The sequence below is a fragment of the Erpetoichthys calabaricus genome, chromosome 1 (assembly GCF_900747795.2).
Source record: "Erpetoichthys calabaricus chromosome 1, fErpCal1.3, whole genome shotgun sequence".
Classification (NCBI taxonomy): Eukaryota; Metazoa; Chordata; class Cladistia; order Polypteriformes; family Polypteridae; genus Erpetoichthys; species Erpetoichthys calabaricus.
In genome coordinates, this window is record NC_041394.2 from 31980146 (window position 1) to 31999336 (window position 19191).

Below are 19191 nucleotides of genomic sequence, written 5' to 3' on the forward strand. Positions count from 1 at the left end.
TGCAAGAATTGAAAGATTTATTGCTTGATGAAAGTAAAATCCACATACGCGAGCGAAAGAGACACAAAGTGGCTGGCTGGCACATAGCGCAGGCCAGGGGGTTGGCGAGCAAAGCAAGCATGGGGCGAAGCCCCCTAGTATATATATATACAAGGTGAGACACAAAAGTAACTGGATTGATAAAAAAAATATATTTATTGATAAATTACAGCATTCTAAACATTGTCACCTTCTATATACTCCCCCTTCCGATCTCTGCACCGCTCCATACGTATCTTCCATTGATTGATACAGTGCTGGAAGTCGTCTTGCTTGAGGCTCTTCAAAAGGCCCGCCATTTCTGTCTTCATTTCATCCATTGAAGAAAAATGTGTTCCCTTCCGGTCACTTTTCATTTTCGGGAACAAGCAAAAATCATAGAGAGCTAAATCGGGTGAATAGGGAGGATGATCAAGGACAGGAATGTTTTTGTCAGTCAAAAACTGCTTTATGGAAAAAGCATTGTGTGTGGTAGTGTTGTCTTCTCTTGTCTTTCTGTTTGATTTTTTCACCCGACATTGTTGTGGCAACTCGTGTAGTGATTGTTGTGCAAATACTCACTGGGGTATTCACAAGATATACCTAGCCGGTCAGCGGCTTGAGAGGGCGTCTAGGAGGGGATATAGTTCTATGATTCATGTCTGGCCGACCTACAGATGGTTTTCCAGGAAAGCCCCAAGCCCAGTCTGGTTATTTTTGTGTCTCACCTATATACATATATATGATGTATCCTATCAAAAACATATGATATGTCATATATATATGATACACACACACACATATATATGATGCATATACTTGTGTACACATAACATATATATTTATGTTATAAAAGATAAAAAACCTTTCTTGGGGTGTACTTACATTTTCACATTTCATCATTTGACCTACTGACCTGAAATTTGGTACACATATACTACGTGATGTCTACTATCTGCTTTCGGGGTAATGATTGACCTCCAAGGTTATTCCTCTTATTTTTTTTATTTTATTGTAGAATCAACTCTCGGCAGTGGCCAGCAGGGCGGTCGTGTTTCACGTGCGTATTGGCGCCGTTCTCATTCCCACCACCTTCGCCGTCACTTCCCTTACCTCTTCATATCTTAAATCGTTATCGAGGCAGATTGAAGACTTAACTGCCAGCTTAAGTGAAAAATTAAGGAAAAGGAACCAAGCAATTGCAACACAAAAACTGACTTAATCAGTTTTAACGCGAAAAGATGCAGATAAAAGAAGAGAAGAAGCGGGCCGCTAGAGTGGAGAAAAGACGAGCTGCTCAGGAAGCAGCAAGCGCATCAACCTCTGAGCAAATGAATGCTAAACAGAAAAAGGGGATGAAAACTAGGAATGCTCAAGTCAAGTGGATTCACTGCATTTTATCGAGCAGTGCGCCGTTAGTGGTTTAAAATAATAAAAGACCTGCCTCTCAAGTCAAGTCAAGTGGCTTTATTGTCATAATATTCATGTGCTGTATTGCAGCATACAGTGGCTTAACACTAGAATTACCAAAGCTTATGATAAAACTCATAAATCCGGCCCACCTTAAATCCACTCGCATCTCTCTATTCAACGTCCTTTGTCTTGTAAATGTGTCGATAAGCCCAAGCAGCAAGCAGCCTGCTATACCATCCCCCCCGACCGCTTTAGAAACGACAAAAACCTCTCCCATCTGAAGCCTTGTTTATCAGGGAGTCCTAGAGCTGTATACAGTAGGCTAAAAAAATATAGCGTTATTTGGAACACATGCATTTCATGTGTGTTCAGTGTCTACAAAGATCTACTGTCTCTGTAAGTGTAGGGTGACAGAAATGTTGAACACATACCTAAAAGACAAACTTTTTTCCATGTTTTAGTACTAATGATAAAATTTTGACCTTAAGTGTATAATGTATGAAGACTGAAGTCCAAATATCAAATAAGCACTTTCACAAAAGGTACTACTATAACAAAAAAAATGAAATCGGGTTAGTGTGGCTTGTTATTGTGACTTCTTTGGTAGTATAGTGGTAAGAGCTGCTATCTCCTATTCAGAAGGTCCTGGGTTTGAGTCTTAACGTGTCCCAAAATAAACATTTTAAGTAGTGAGCTGCTCTTATTGTTATTATTATGCAATAAAAACATACATATGATTTGAGTCTGTAACAGCTGGTGTAAATGTATGGTACTTGTAAAGGTTAGCATTTTTTTAAATTCAGTTTTATTCTCTCAGTCGCATTCACGCTCACCCTGATTTTATCACTGCTGTTTTCAAATAAAGATGAGCTATAACAAAGGTGAACTCAGATCGGAGAAAGAGAACAGAAGCCTTCCCCGTAAGAAACGTTCACTCACAAATATGAACAACGCAGCTGCACCAGGCGTAAAGGTGAAAGATGGCACCGTTTCGATGCAGGATGAGGTCTGGTGTCATCCTGCCAATCAGTCTGCCCCACACCTGTCCTTCAATGAAACAGCACGGCTTACAAAGCTCGCCAACGTATCGTGCAAACTCCAGTTTGTGATTATGTTTTGTGATGGTCTTTACATAAGAAACATTTATATGTTACTTATTTAAAAGCCAGATTGAATGTTATTCACCTTTGATTTATTTACTTACCATCCTACAGCACAAATCACAAGTAAACTTCAGAGCTTCCTCTGCTTGATCGACAAGGGCATGCTCACAAATTACACGTGTAATGCCACGAAAAATGCCTGCTGACACTTTAGTATGTGAGCAATGGTACGAGAATGCAGTTAGACTTATTTTTGGGCACTTACACCATCCAGATCTAAACACTAGCATGGAGAGTCGCTTTGGTAATTCTAGTGTTAAATAATATTTAATATACTTAAAATTCAAGTCATGCTCATTCATTCTTCTGTGGAATGCCGAAAGGTGCCATATAATAATAATAATAATCATAATAATAATACATTTTATTTATACAAGGCGCCTTTCTGAGAACTTAAGGACACCGAACAAACAATAAATAAATAAATTAATTAATGAATAAATAAATAAATAAATAAAAGACACATTATAAACAACTTAAAACATCAGGAAATATAAAAAATAAAAACAAACAAAGCCACTGTAATCATAAAGAAAAAGCCATTTTAAACAGATGCGTTTTAAGTTTACATTTGAAGGATGAAAATGATTTGGTATTTCTAAGCTCGGTAGGTAATGAATTCCATTAACCATATTCCATTAACATAACATCCTCAAGCCCACTTGCTCCAATTCACTATCGCACAGGTGTGGTGGAGCATATCCTGGAAGCACGGAGTGCAAGGCAGGAACCACCCCAGTCTATGAAGGGGGCTAAAACATAAAAAAGTGTTAGGAATTGTGAAATCATTTTCAGCAGGATAAGAAAAAATGTGCTTTGGATATTTTCTTGTTTGGCTTACAACATTTTTAGATTTTGTAAAGTTTAATCTTCAATCATTTATTTTTATATGCAGGTTTCACTTTTTTTCATTTAAATTTTAAGTTCATCATAGCACCATTTTAGCAGTTGCTATGACCAGATAATGTGTTGCTAGGGGCTCCTTCTCTGTTTTAGGGTCACACAGACTTTCTAATAATTACAATGCAGTGCAGGAGCCCCTTAGTCTGAGATAGGAAATGAGTTGGTGAACAAGTGCAGTGAGTTTCGTCTTCATTTTGATTTTCTGATTTTGATTTATAGCCCTGTTGTCTTGATTCAGTTTTCATTTTAGTGTTTTGGTTTTGGTAAAATTTGAGCACAACGAAACTCATTGCAATCCTTGTTCAATTATGGTTACGGCTAAACCCACTGGCTTGAAAAATAACCTTCTGTTTCTGGTTTTATTTTCACTCTTCTTTTTGTTTTCCATTTTATTCCCTTAAGAAAGTGCATCTTGTGGTTAGCTACTTGCTTGCTCTTAAACAGTCGTTGCCAGATGATTGCCAGGGGTGGTCAGTCCGGGGTGGGTGTTCGAGCTGCAGAGCTGTTGGTCCGCTTTATATTCGTAGCTAGCATTACATTGAGTAAGGAGCTGGTCCAGTGAAGGTGAGGCTGTGGCATCCCACCAATAGTCTGCTTTCTGGCTGGCACTGAATAGAAAGAGTGGATTCAGAAAACAGTCAGACAGAACAGATTAGCTGGAGATGATATCCGGATCCCTTCACAAATGCTGGTCACATCTTGACTGCGTGCTTGGTGAAGTTTTATGAACTTGCAGAATATTTCAACAATGTTTTAATAAAAGACACTGCAAACAATTGCTAACCCAGTAAACTTGATAGCCCTCCGCTCGTTTCTTATGATCTCATTACATTGCTGCGACCTGCGCTTCAATTCCCCGACCTTAGGTGAACATACGGACTTTGCCAATGAACAGTGGGATCTGGACTTGAGCCCTGGCAGCTGAACTCTTGTTTCCACATTCCAGATGCTGCAGATTTTTGCTAGAACTGCCAAAATTCAGACGCTCAATACTCTGCTTTCACGACTATGGAAAGCAGCGGCTGTGGTTATGTGATGCGCCACCTCACCGAATATGCTCAAGTTACATTGCTGAGTTCATTTTAGATTTTTGCTTGATTGTGCACAGTGGTTTACATCGTTTTTCAAATATTCAAATGTCATCTCTTAAAATAGATATCTGCTATCCTATATTAAACTAAACTGAGATCACTTCGCTAACTTCACAAACTAACAGTGGTGTTTCACCTGCTTTATGGTTACTTCCATTGTGTCACCACTATTCTTCTTGACCACATTGTGAACAAACAAGGGCAGTCAGAGGACAGCAAGCCCCGCTCATTGAGGATTTTAGGAGACACTCCTCACCTCCTACATCCCCAGTTAGAAATGATGTCACTATAAACTGGGTGGAATCATTTAAATCACTTGAATTTCTTGGTATAATTATCACTCGCAGTCTGAACTGCGACAAACAAAAAATATCTAATTCTGGAGACAACCAGGAGTGAATTTTGCTTAAAACTGAGAGGGAACAATTAGACAGGCCACTGAGTGTCAGATTTCTAAACCAATCAAATGCCACAAGAAGGTGGAGCTCAAAGTAGGGGCGGGGATTTTGAGCTCGTTAGCCTGGTCTGACAGACAACAAGCTTCTATTCATGATGAACTGTCAAAAAGTCTCCAAAAAAAACCCCAGACAGACAGACAGACAGACAGACAGACAGACAGACAGACAGACAGACAGACAGACAGACAGACAGACAGACAGACAGATAGATAGATAGATAGATAGATAGATAGATAGATAGATAGATAGATAGATAGATACTTTATTAATCCCAAGGGAAAATTCACATACTCCAGCAGCAGCATACTGATAATGAACAATATTAAATTAAAGAGTGATAACAATGCAGTATACAGACAGACAATTACTTTGAATAATGTTAACGTTTACCCCCCCGGGTGGAATTGAAAAGTCGCATAGTTTGGGGGAGGAACGATCTCCTCAGTCTGTCAGTGGAGTAGGACAGTGACAGCAGTCTGTCGCTGAAGCTGCTCTTCTGTCTGGAGATGATACTGTTTAGTGGATGCAGTGGATTCTCCATGATTGACAGGAGCCTGCCCAGCGCCCGTCACTCTGCCATGGATGTCAAACTGTCCAGCTCCATGCCTACAATAGAGCCTGCCTTCCTCACCAGTTTGTCCAGGTGTGAGGCGTCCTTCTTCTTTATGCTGCCTCCCCAGCACACCACCGCGTAAAAGAGGGCACTCAGCACAACCGTCTGATAGAACATGTGCAGCATCTTATTGCAGATGATGTTGAAGGATGCCAGCCTTCTAAGGAAGTATAGTTGGCTTTGTCCTTTCTTACACAGAGCATCAGTATTGGCAGTCCAGTCCAATTTATCATCCAGCTGCACTCCCAGGTATTCATAGGTCTGCACCCTCTGCACACAGTCACCTCTGATGATCACGGGGTCCATGAGGGGCCTGGGCCTCCTAAAATCCACCACCAGCTCCTTGGTTTTGCTGGTGTTCAGTTGTAGGTGGTTTGAGTCGCACCATCTAACAAAGTCCTTGATTAGGTTCCTATACTCCTCCTCCTGCCCACTTCTGATGCAGCCCATGATAGCAGTGTCATCAGCGAACTTTTGCACGTGGCAGGACCCAGAGTTGTATTGGAAGTCCGATGTATATAGGCTGAACAGGACCGGAGAAAGTACATTCCCCTGCGGTGCTCCTGTGTTGCTGACCACAATGTCAGACCTGCAGTTCCAGAGATGCACATACTGAAGTCTGTTTGTAAGATAGTCCATGATCCATGCTACCAGGTATGAATCTACTCCCATCTCTGTCAGCTTGTCCCTAAGGAGCAGAGGTTGGATGGTGTTGAATGCACTAGAGAAGTCCAGAAACATAATTCTTACAGCACCACTGCCTCTGTCCAAGTGGGAGAGGGATTGGTGTAGCATATAGATGATGGCATCTTCCGCTCCCACCTTCTCCTGGTATGCGAACTGCAGAGGGTCGAGGGCTTGACGGACCTGTGGCCTCAGGTGGTGAAGCAGCAGCCGCTTCATGGTTTTCATCACATGCGATGTCAGAGCGACAGGCCAGAAGTCATTCAGCTCACTAGGATTTGATACCTTTGGGACTGGGGTGATGCAAAATGTTTTCCAAAGCCTCAGGACTCTCCCCTGTGTGGTGGGTGTGCACAGAGCACATGGCACACTTTAAAAATAAACAATAACCTGTTGCAAGGGAAAATCCTTTCTGCAGCATCAGATTATACACTGGCATTCGACAGCATCAATAGACCGAATGGTACACGTGAACGATACGTTGTCTACAGAGCTGTGTGTGCTCTCTGTTGTTCAGCATTACAATGGAGGAGTCGATGTATGCTTGAAGGAATTGGCAGCTACATTCATGAAAATATGAACTGCAAAATATGCATTTATGAAGAATGGTGTGTCAAAAGGACTGCCGTTAAGAGAGATGATAATGACGAGTCACAGGAGGTACAGATTTCAGTACTCAACACACCCGAATCAACAAATCTGCTTAACAACTCCAGTAGGTGCACAGATGAAGCTGCACAACATCCACCTTCTGAGTGCACATCTAAATCAGGGTCCTAGGGGCCCACTGTGGCTTCAGGCTTCAACCAGATTCATAATCAGTGACAACTGATAACACTGATCTCAATTTTAGCTGGTATTTTTTTCTTTTCTCTTATTCTACACAAAGCACAGTGGCATGATTTTTTCATTTATGACATTTAGAAATATTTCCATTTTTGCTATAGATTTAAATACTTAATTCTCTTTTGTTGCTTTCATTATATTTTTCCCTTTCTCTGTGCAGTTTTTTCCCTTTGTTGTATCTTATTAATGACAATTAAAAACGAGCAGAGCAGACACCCAGGAAAACAACACTGAATAATCAAAGGCTGCAACTACTTTAGCATCAGACCCACTAATTAGTAATAATGGATTAATTAAACAATCAGAACACCTGGAAACGTAGAATGAAAATCAAGATGAAAATATTGGTAAAACGAAAAAAAATACATTATTCCCATATAACTGCTTGATACATTTTTAATATTTTTTTTTCCCAAACTTAGTTTTCTAATTTCTATATTGTTCCCAAAACACAGAATCTGGGAAAAATAACAGTTCACTTAATCAGCCCAGGAGTCCACTTAAAAACAGAAGTTGGTTGGGACAAAAACCTGCAGCCACAGGGGGTCCCCAGGACCGACGTTGAGAACCCCTGGTCTACATGAATAACTGATGAAATGAAACATTATTGTTTAATTGGAAGTGCAAACATGAACTGACAAAATAGCCGCAGCACTTTAATACATTGTACAAAAGCCACAGACCACAATGTTTATCTAAGCTGTATTTGCTGTTGTTACGTCATATAGTGATGCAACAGTCAAAATGATATCGGAGCAGACAGAGGCACTTCTCAAATGTGTAGTTGCAGTGGTCTACGTGTTTGTGTCTTGTCTGTCATCACTGTGGTAGTGCGCCTTACAACATGCAAGTTAATCAATGAGCTTCAGTTACCTTGTGCATCTTAGCTCCTGAATGGATAACAGCAATTTTAGCTTTTTATTTTCCCTTGGTATCAAGTCTTTTGTTTAGTTTTTTATCGTTTTAGTATTGCGACCCGATAGCAAGGAACAGTGCTAAAGAGACACCAATATTTGTTAAATACTTTCTTTATTGTATGACCTGCTGGTTGCAAAATCGCCGTCTCAAACTCTTGTTATATGGCCATGAGAGACGCCTCCGCTGGTGATCAAATGGGCTTTAGGCGTCAGTCGCTGTCCGGTAGTGCAGTACCAATGTCTCTCCTCTTAGGAGGCAGTCTGTAGGTAGCTGTCCTGGTCCCCTTTTTATGTCACTCATCACTCACAGCTCCACCCTGTAATAACATGTATAAGTTTAATATGTCACTGTGCTCTGTACAAATATTTTATAAATCTACTTTTCTTCTTACTGAAATGCACAGCTAATACAAAGCCAGATTTAGCACAGGGGCTCATCATTTAGAACTGCTAGGCAAAGCATAATATAAGACAGGACAGATACAGACAACTGCAAAACGGGCAGTCAGACTAAGAACTATTGACTACCATTTTTGTGTGTCAAAGTCAGCATGAAACTTTATCCTCTTTGCCTTGTTTGGAATGGCATGATTCACCTACGTGGGGGCCTGCACATGAATAAAGAGTATAAAGCCTTAGAACATTGCCTGGCACACCTTTGAAGCCGACGGACAGATGGGAGATAACGTCATCCGATCCTGAAAATCCTTCCACTGCAACGGCGAAAATGGCAGACTTTACACATCGGGGCCCCACTCCCGGACTGGGTTCTTGCAGCGTAAGCCGTCATTAAACAAAGTTAAGTTATTTCTCCTATGTGATTTCTTTATACCGCCGTATAACTAAGAGAGGGGTATCGCCTTTTTATATTATATCTATATAGATTCAGGTTATGTAACATGCCGCAATTACAAAAGAACTCATTCCCAGGGAGCCAACACTCTCTGCTGGATACAGCCCCCTTTCTCAGCTGTTGCAAGGACCTCACCCGTGTGGTTTCCCCAGAGGTCTGGCGTTACATTATCTTTTGTTCTCTCAGCAGTGGTACAAAATGCGAACTGGAGGAATTGGGGGCAAGTATTTTAGGATGAAGCCCTCTAGTCACAGGATTTCTTCACTATTCACTGCACACTTTTTAACAGGTTATCGTCAAACGTGTATTCTCATTTGAGAATCAAGTCTGGCCCTGTGAGACTAGAACTGAGTAATAAAAAGCAAAAGCTCAGCAGCGTATGTTTTGTTCTCCATCAACTTACAACGTTAAAACCAATCAGTGCTGGTATAGAGTTGTTATAGAGATGTTATTGAAAGCATCCTCACTTCATGCATAATGGTCTGGTAAGGCACTGCATCTTCCAACTGCAAACATTAAAATGTAGTGCGATATTCAGATATCAAAAAAAAAAATGTAGTCCTGAAACTTGAGGTCCTGTATGCTTCATAAGTCAGGACACTTGCCAGAAATATAAGCAAAGGCCTCACTCACCGGGTCAACCATCTCTTTCAGTTATTACCATTAATGAAATGTTACTGGCCACTGAAGGCAAGAACTATTTTGAGCATCCGGCGCCGCCGAGAGTGGCAGCCTTTTCAGCAGCTCTGTGTATGACTGTATATGTATGTGTATTTTTCTACTTTTATTTTTCTATTTTTATTTATTGATCACTCCTACCACTTTATTTTATGTGGATTTGTTACCTGGACACACTTACTTTTACAACATGGGCATGGATTTTTACACGCCGAGACTCGCCTATTCAAGTACTCAACTTCGAGCGCTGAGAACAAATGCCAGTGCCAGTGTGGTTCCATATTTACCTGACGAGGTAAGAAGGCGGTATCGTGGCAGCAGAGCCGGCACTAAGCTAAAAATGAAGCGGCTTGCGAGAAAGTGGCGTTTTAAGCCTTCGGTGCCTTCTGTTATTCTGGGGAATGTGAACTCAATCTCAAATAAGATCGACGAACTGGCTGCGCTGGTGAAAAATGTCAGAACCTACAGAGAATGCAGTTTGTTGTGTTTCTGCGAAACGTGGCTAACTAAGACCATCCCAGATGCTAATGTGGAGCTACCCGGGTTTAGCACAGTTAGAGCGGACAGAGACGCAAGTACCTGTGGGAAGCGCAAAGGAGGAGGACTCGCTCTCTATGTTAATACACGGTGGTGTAACTCTGGACATGTTAAAGTCAAAATCTCCACTTGCTGCAGGGACATCGAACTGTTGGCCATAAGTCTGCGTCCCTATTACTTGCCCAGAGAGTTTGGACATGTCATTGTTGTCATCGTGTATATTCCTCCTCGGGCGGACGTGGAGCTAGCGAGTGACATCATCCATTCTGCTGTTGCTAAGTTACAAACGCAGCACCCCGAGGCACTTGTGCTAATCGCTGGAGACTTTAACCATGTGACGCTGGACAAAACATTACCTGCATTCTCCCAGTATGTGGACTGCAACACCCGGGGAAATAAGACTATTGATTTACTGTATGCAAACGTTAAAGACGCATACAGTGCCACCCCGCTGCCTGCGCTTGGGAAAGCAGATCATAACCTGGTTCTGCTTCAGCCTCACTACAAACCAAAAGTGAGAGTCCTACCTGTAACCACACGATCATTCAGGAAGTGGACCCCGGAGGCTGAGAATGCTCTGAGACAATGTTTTGGAACTACAGACTGGGATATCCTGCAGGGATCACATAGTGAGAACATTGAGGAGGTTGTTGACTGCACTACTGACTACATCAACTTCTGTATGGACATTGTAGTTCCAGTAAGAACTGTACGCTGCTATGCTAACAACAAGCCATGGATTACAAGTGACATCAAGGGCCTTTTGAACCAGAAGAAAAGGGCCTTTAAAGATGGTGATCAGCATGAGCTCAAGCGCGTGCAGAAGGAATTCCGAGTTCAACTCAGGGCGGCGAAGGAGCAGTACAGGAGAAAGCTGGAGCAGAAGTTGCAGAACAACAGCATGAAGGAAGTGTGGGATGGGATGAAGATCATCACTGGCTGCAGCTCGAAGCGGGGTACCACCATCGAGAGAGACGTGAAGAGAGCAAACCAAATGAACATCTTCTTTAACAGGTTTGACCACCCTAACCCACTCTCACTCTCACCTCGGAGTACTGCACTCTCTACACATCCTTCTGCTGATACCAACATAGGAGAGACATCCCCACCCACAATTACAGCAGCGCAAGTGAGCAGAGAGCTGAGGAAACTTCGTACCAGCAAAGCAGCAGGTCCAGATGGAGTATCGCCACGACTGCTGAAGGTCTGTGCATCAGAGCTGGGGGGTCCTCTACAGCGCATCTTCAACATGAGCCTGGAACAGGGGAAAGTCCTGAGGCTTTGGAAAACATCTTGCATCACCCCAGTCCCAAAGGTATCACGTCCTGGTGAGCTGAATGACTTCCGGCCTGTCGCTCTAACATCACATGTGATGAAGACCATGGAGCGGCTGCTACTTCACCACCTGAGGCCACAGGTCCAACACGCCCTCGACCCTCTGCAGTTAGCATACCAGGAGAAGGTGGGAGCGGAAGATGCCATCATCTATATGCTACATCGATCCCTCTTCCACTTGGACAGAGGCAGCGGCGCTGTAAGAATTATGTTTCTAGACTTCTCTAGCGCCTTCAACACCATCCAACCTCTGCTCCTTAGGGACAAGCTGACAGAGATGGGAGTAGATTCATACCTGGTGGCATGGATCGTGGACTATCTTACAAACAGACCTCAGTATGTGCGTCTCGGGAATTGCAGCTCTGACATTGTGGTCAGCAACACAGGAGCGCCGCAGGGGACTGTACTTTCTCCGTTCCTGTTCAGCCTATATACATCGGACTTCCAATACAACTCGGAGTCCTGCCACGTGCAAAAGTTTGCTGACGACACTGCTATCGTGGGCTGCATCAGGAGTGGGCAGGAGGAGGAGTATAGGGACCTAATCAAGGACTTTGTTAAATGGTGCGACTTAAACCACCTACAACTGAACACCAGCAAAACCAAGGAACTGGTGGTGGATTTTAGGAGACCCAGGCCCCTCATGGACCCCGTGATCATCAGAGGTGACTGTGTGCAGATGGTGCAGACCTATAAATATCTGGGAGTGCAGCTGGATGATAAATTAGACTGGACTGCCAATACTGATTCTCTGTGCAAGAAAGGACAGAGCCACCTGTACTTCCTTAGAAGATTGGCATCCTTCAACATCTGCAGTAAGATGCTGCAGATGTTCTATCAGATGGTTGTGGCGAGTGCCCTCTTCTACGCAGTGGTGTGCTGGGGAGGCAGCATTAATAAGAAGGATGCCTCACGCCTGGACAAACTGGTGAGGAAGGCAGGCTCTATTGTTGGCATAGAGCTGGACGGTTTGACATCCGTAGCAGAGCAACGGGCGCTCAGCAGGCTCCTATCAACAGTGTCATCTCCAGACAGAGGAGCAGTTTCAGCGACAGACTGCTGTCACTGTCCTGCTCCACTGACAGACTGAGAAGATCATTCCTCCCCCAAACTATGCGACTCTTCAATTCCACCAGAGGGGGTAAACGTTGAACATTATTCAAGTTATTGTCTGTTTTTTTACCTGCATTTTTTATTACTCTTTAATTTAATATTTTTTGCTGCTGGAGTATGTGAATTTCCCCCTGGGATTAATAAAGTATCTATCTATCTATCTATCTATCTATCTATCTATCTATCTATCTATCTATCTATCTATCTATCTATCTATCTATCTATCTATCTATCTATCTATCTATCTATCTATCTATCTATCTATCTATCTATCTATCTATCTATCTGTCTATTAGCTCAGTTAACTGTTTCATTCCTACTGCAGACACAATGGTTAAGCACAGTCGTTACTTCTTCTTTGTCTTTTTACTGATTTCTAAACAACTCCATCCAATCTAAGTTATGTTTGTTTTGTGTTTATATTATAAAAGACTTACTTGATGCATTTCTGGGCAGGAGTGATGAGCAAACCCCCCTGAATTTGCTTTGAGAAATGTTTGAGAACTTCACCCAACTTTGCAAATTTCTTTGAAGTCAGTATCTGATGCTTCACAGTTTTTTCTCCCATCAAGAAGAAGGAAACACCTTGTAAATAGCAGTAAATCTTTTATCATTATTATTATTTCACAAGGTTTCATTCTCATTCGAGGAGGAGGAGGGGGATAAGACTCCTTTAATGCATGTTTTAAGATGTAGCTGGGCACATGGCTAAGGCTGCCATCCAGCAAGCTTACAGGGATCAAGGTTATGAAGTACGTGGCAGTGCTCATTATTGTCAGCCAATGTACCCCTCAAATGAAAATACAGTAATCCCTCGCTATATCGCGCTTCGCCTTTCGCGGTTTCACTCTATCGCGGATTTTATATGTAAGCATATTTAAATATATATCGTGGATTTTTTGCTGGTTCGCGGATTTCTGCGGACAATGGGTCTTTTAATTTCTGGTACATGCTTCCTCAGTTGGTTTGCCCAGTTGATTTCATACAAGGGACGCTATTGGCAGATGGCTGAGAAGCTACCCAACTTAATTTTCTCTCTCTCTCTCTTGCGCTGACTTTCTCTGATCCTGACGTAGGGGGATTGAGCAGGGGGGCTGTTTGCACACCTAGATGATACGGACGCTCATCTAAAAATGCTGAAAGATTATCTTCACGTTGCTCCCTTCTGTGCAGCTGCTTCGTGAAGCGACATGCTGCACGGTGCTTCGCATACTTAAAAGCACGCAGGGCACGTATTGATTTTTGCTTGTTTGTTTTTCTCTCTCTCTGTCTCTCTCTCTTTGTCTGCTCCTGACGGAGGGGGTGTGAGCTGCCACCTTCAACAGCTTTGTGCCGCGGTGCTTCGCATACTTAAAAGCCAAACAGCCCTATTGATTTGTTTGCTTTTCTCTCTATCTCTGTGACTGTCACTGCTCCTGACACGCACTCCTTTGAAGAGGAAGATATGTTTGCATTCTTTTAATTGTGAGACGGAACTGTCATCTCTGTCTTGTCATGGAGCAGAGTTTAAACTTTTGAAAAAGAGACAAATGTTTGTTTGCAGTGTTTGAATAATGTTCCTGTCTCTCTACAACCTCCTGTGTTTCTGTGCAAATCTGTGACCCAAGCATGACAATATTAAAATAACCATATAAACATATGGTTTCTACTTCGCGGATTTTCACCTTTCGCGGGGGGTTCTGGAACGCAACCCCTGCGATGGAGGAGGGATTACTGTAATGCAAATTTATTTGTTTACCTTTATTTTTTAATGCATGCGGGATGGAAATCCAGCTAGAGTACTGATTGGTTCATTGGATCTTACAGTATTAATGTGTGTGTGACACTTCTTCACATGGCTGATGCAGCTTTCTGATGCCACAACTGACCTTGCAAAGTATCATGAGGCACTGGGAAAAAAAATGTCAGCCGTCCAATGAATTTGCCAGAAAATATTCTGTGGACAGGGTCACTGGTGAACACGCCTGTGAAAAACACTTGGGTGGATTTCGCCAGTCAGTGCAAGTGTTCAGTGCTGCTTGAAGAGAGTAAATTTGAATTGCAGCCTAAGTTAATGTTGATGAAGGTTGCTTTATATGTTCTACTAATGTCTGTGTCGATTTTATTCCACTTCATATGTTAATTGGTGTTGCTGTTTGTTGTAATGTTTTGATATTTTATGAGCTTTTCTTAAGGTATATTTCCTCTTGGGACAAATGAAGTAATATCTACTGTATCTCTCTGTCTATTTAAATTGGCCCAGTATTAATATAGGGATGAGCCCTGCAGTTCATTGGCACTCCCTACTTAAGTGTCATGGTGCCAGAACAGACTGTGCCATAAAATTGGCCATAAAATCATCCTAAGTGGTTCCAATAATTGATTTTGGACTTTGTGATATACCGTATGAGTTCTGTTTAAAGTGACACACTAAGCCCTTTCTTCCTAACACAGCTACAGCACATGATGGTGAGGACCTGGCACTGTAAGGGTTATCATTAGCAGCAGTTTGTCTCAGCTTATTATTTTCCAGAGTGACACATTTTTCGTTATGGCAGCAAGTACAGAGAGCCGCGCCAGTTTTCATAAGGGATGGCGGGTGGCAGTCTGATCCTTTGCCAGAAATCTTGCAAAAACATCTGCACTTGGTTAACAATTGGCGCTTCAGCTTTGTAGGACTGAGATGAAATGAGAAATGTCACATGCAGGAGAGCGGAAGCCACTATCTCTGAGGTGCAACTGCAAAGATTTACAGACAGCTAGTTGAAGCTTTTCAGCTATCACGACCGGGCAAAAGTTGAGTTGTTAACAGATCTGTGTTTTTTATTGTCTGTAAATGTCACATTCTGAAATATTTATTTTAATATGGGCTTCTTTGTATCTTTGAGACTCAACAATAATAAGTTGGCCTCTATGGTTTGTTGATGCAAGTTACTGTACATGTATTTAAAATTAATATAAATGTGTGGCCTGAAGGGGGCGCTCCTGCTCTCCATATCTGACACAAACAGACACAAGGCACAAGTCCAGCATAACACCAGCTTTTATTTGGCTGTGGGAAACTCTTCCCAAATCGTTTCCCACACAACTACAATGTACAGTATCCAGCAATGCCTTTCTCTTCTCCGTCTCTGTCTCTTTCTCTCTGTTCGCCTCCACTCCTCCTCCAGCAAATTTCATCACCTTCCTCCTGACTCTGGCTCCTGGAATGAAGGCGGTGGGCTTCTTTTATTCTAGCTTGGTCTGGAGGCACATCTAGGTGAGGTGAAAGTCCAATAGAATAAGGCTCCATAGTCCCTGCAGCACCCACTGACACCACCCATGGAACCTAACAGGGCTCCAACTCCCATGAAGCCTTGTGGGAGCCCAAAGCACCACTGCAACCATTGGGTGGGGTGCGCTGTCATCTAGTTTTCCGAATGAGATAATGCCCTGTCGGTCCTTCTTTTATGAAGGCGTCCCAACCAGGTAAGGGCCCTGGCCGTCTGCCACACAGTGTCGTTTCCTATGTACAATTTGAACACCAATTTAGCAGGGGTCACAATGGGCACACAGATTGGATCAAAATCTGCAGTCAAAAACTTGTCGCCACTGAATACTTTGGAGCACTTTGGGGTTGTTCTGCACTTTCTACTATGGATTCAGAAAGCATTCAGACACCATCACTTCCTGCACATTTTATCGTGTCGAGAGATTTAATTTTAAATGAATGCATCTGCAACTTTTGCCCATCGGTCCACACTGAATAACTCTTAATGACAAAGTGAAAAGATATTTTGAGAAAGGTTTGCAAATTTATTAAAATTCAAAAACTGCACTCTCTCATTCAATAGCAGTAGGGTATCACGAAGATCCATTATGAAAGCATTTATTTGAGCTGCATTGAATCATTTAAGAAAGCATTTCATTTATCACCTGCCTTTCCCCCTTCTGGATCACAGTCAGGCTGTTTGCCACGCCTGAGGGGTCACCGCTCCATTGTTCATCTTCATGGCTCAGTCACAGGAGTTATCTCTTGGAAGGCTGAATATTTTTTTTACAAAAAACACAGTTTCCAGTTAAGCACACAAAGCAATGGGTTCACACAGAAATCAACATACTGTAAAACATATGTTGCTGCATGCTGTGCCTGCCAGTTAGGCAGGAATGCACAGTAGGCTGGCTGCCAGGCTGTCTTCACATGGCGGAGGGGTGGCAGAGCAGTTGTTTTTCGCAGAGCATCATAATCTGGTTTGTACCTCTTGTTATTGTAAGTGGTGGTCCTCCAAGGTGAATGTTGTCATAGGGGTCTGTTCAGCACCACAGTCAGCTGGGAGGCGATCGGCTGGTGCTGGTACCTCACATTTGTTTTCCATCACTTGTATGAAAATCAGAGTTCGACAAGTCAGAATCCAATTCAGTGATAATATGTAGAATGTCGTCCATGGAGTATTTTGTTTTACACATTCACTTCTATGTCTCGCTAGATGTCAATGCCATTTTTGCCATTATTTGCTACTCGCGCAGGGAATCTCAGTCAAACCAATGAAGCTAACTTTCCTTGTAGCAAAGAGAGTCCAACTAAAGCATAATGGTGGGTTTTGTCACCGTTGTGCAGTGGATTACCAAAAGTCAACAGTTAAGGTGGTACGGAGCGATTGATCGCCTCTGACGGTACAGTGAGTTGGTGCAAGCCTTGTGATCTGCAGCAACAGGCATAATACTCATATCAGCTCTCTACCTAATATATTGTCACGCTTGGGTCACAATGTGTCACAGATACACTCAGGAAATTCCAGAGACAAAAACTTTATTCAAACACTTCAAACAAACAATCCGGGCTCCGTGTTAACCCGGAGGGCACAGCTCCATCTCTCAATTAACTTCCTCTTCAAAGGGGTGCCCCTCTGGAGTGGGAGTCCCAACAGGAGCAGAGGATGACTGGGGGAAGAGAGACAAGGCAGTGAGACAAAAGGACAGCTGCAGTACAGGCTTTTAAATGTTCAAAGTACAATGCGAGATGCAGATCACACGGCACGGCAGCAGCAGCAAGCCTGCAGCTGATCTAGCAAAGAGGAGATCAAAAACTGTATTTGTTTCCCATTGAATCACTGTTTAAGAGGGGGTTTCGGAGGAGCTGCCGAGTCCCCTTGGGGCTGTGTTCAGCGTGTTCACAATATAAAGCTTAAAATCTGTGTGTGTGTATATGCTTAGTACATGTCCCTCATGTGATATGAAACAGTCATCAACACACAGCCCAATGTTTCAATCCAGACAGTGGATTTGTGTTTCTTTGAACACTTTTCCTTATAATATTTTTTCTGTTGTTTGCACGTGAGAGGGTAGAACATCAGTGCCTGGTCAACGCTACTGATAGGGTTATTGTAGGTTACCATAGCGCAAGGCTTGTGAATTTCCCCCTGGGATTAATAAAGTATCTATCTATCTATCTATCTATCTATCTATCTATCTATCTATCTATCTATCTATCTATCTATCTATCTATCTATCTATCTATGTATCTATCTATCTATCTATCTATCTATCTATCTATCTATCTATCTATCTATCTATCTATCTATCTATCTATCTATCTATCTATCTATCTATCTATCTATCTAGTGACACATTTCATCTGACATCAGCATTGACAGTTGCCACATAGTGAACAGTGTTTAGGAAGCTAACGTCTTCCTTGTCCTTCCACTTCATTGTAATTATTTTGCCTTTTTGCCTTCCTGAAGCTTCATGCGGACATATCACAGTGGTTCGGTCATACAGTGCTGTCTGTATGCATCAGTTTCACTATCCGTTTAAATGTCTGATAACCAATTCGCATTGTCATCATCATCATCATCACTTGATTCAATAAATGGTTCAGTTTCAGTTTACTCTAAAACTGCCTTTACAGCTGCTCATGTACTCACCACTGAAGGCTCCGCCCCACTCATGCATATTGATGAGTTACCATAGAATGGTAACATGCATAGAAACATTCAGTATTTTTTTGAAGCATGATGTTATTTTACCCACTAGATGGCAGCACAATACTGCCCCAAGTATTATTCATCCATCCATCCATTTTCTAACCTGCTGAACCCAAACACAGGGTCACGGGGATCTGCTGGAGCCAATCCCAGCCAACACAGGGCACAAGGCAGGATCAAATCACGGGCAGGGTGCCAACCCACCGCAGAAGTATTATTCAGTCTGAACACTTTACATCAAATCACAACAGCATAACCCAAGAGACACTCAAGGTGAACTGTTTTCACATAACACCACGGAGGTTAAGTACTAACTTGTTGACTGAGGATTGGCAGTGGGTGCCATTGCTACCTCACAGCACCAGGACACCATCTGTGTGAAGTTTACACTTTCATAGCCAATGGCAGTTTCTTCAGACACTCCATTTTCTTCCCAAAGATGCACCATTTAGGATCAATGGCTCGATTTGAGAGAGCACAGGGACTTGCATCATTGTGCCTTATTGTATATCCGCGTTCCATAAAGAGTTGGACCCAATGTTGTACCTCATACTGTAATGGAATAAGCTAATCTGCATAATAAATTGCTATAGGGGGCCTATAGAGAAGGCTCATAGGTGGCGC

General features: G+C 42.5%; 1 protein-coding gene across 3 annotated transcripts in view; it reads left to right on the forward strand.

The window, feature by feature from the left end:
- Nucleotides 1-19191, forward strand: part of plekhg2 (pleckstrin homology domain containing, family G (with RhoGef domain) member 2) — a 213414-nt gene that overhangs the window by 132323 nt on the left and 61900 nt on the right. The gene's annotated exons all lie outside the window — the stretch shown is intronic.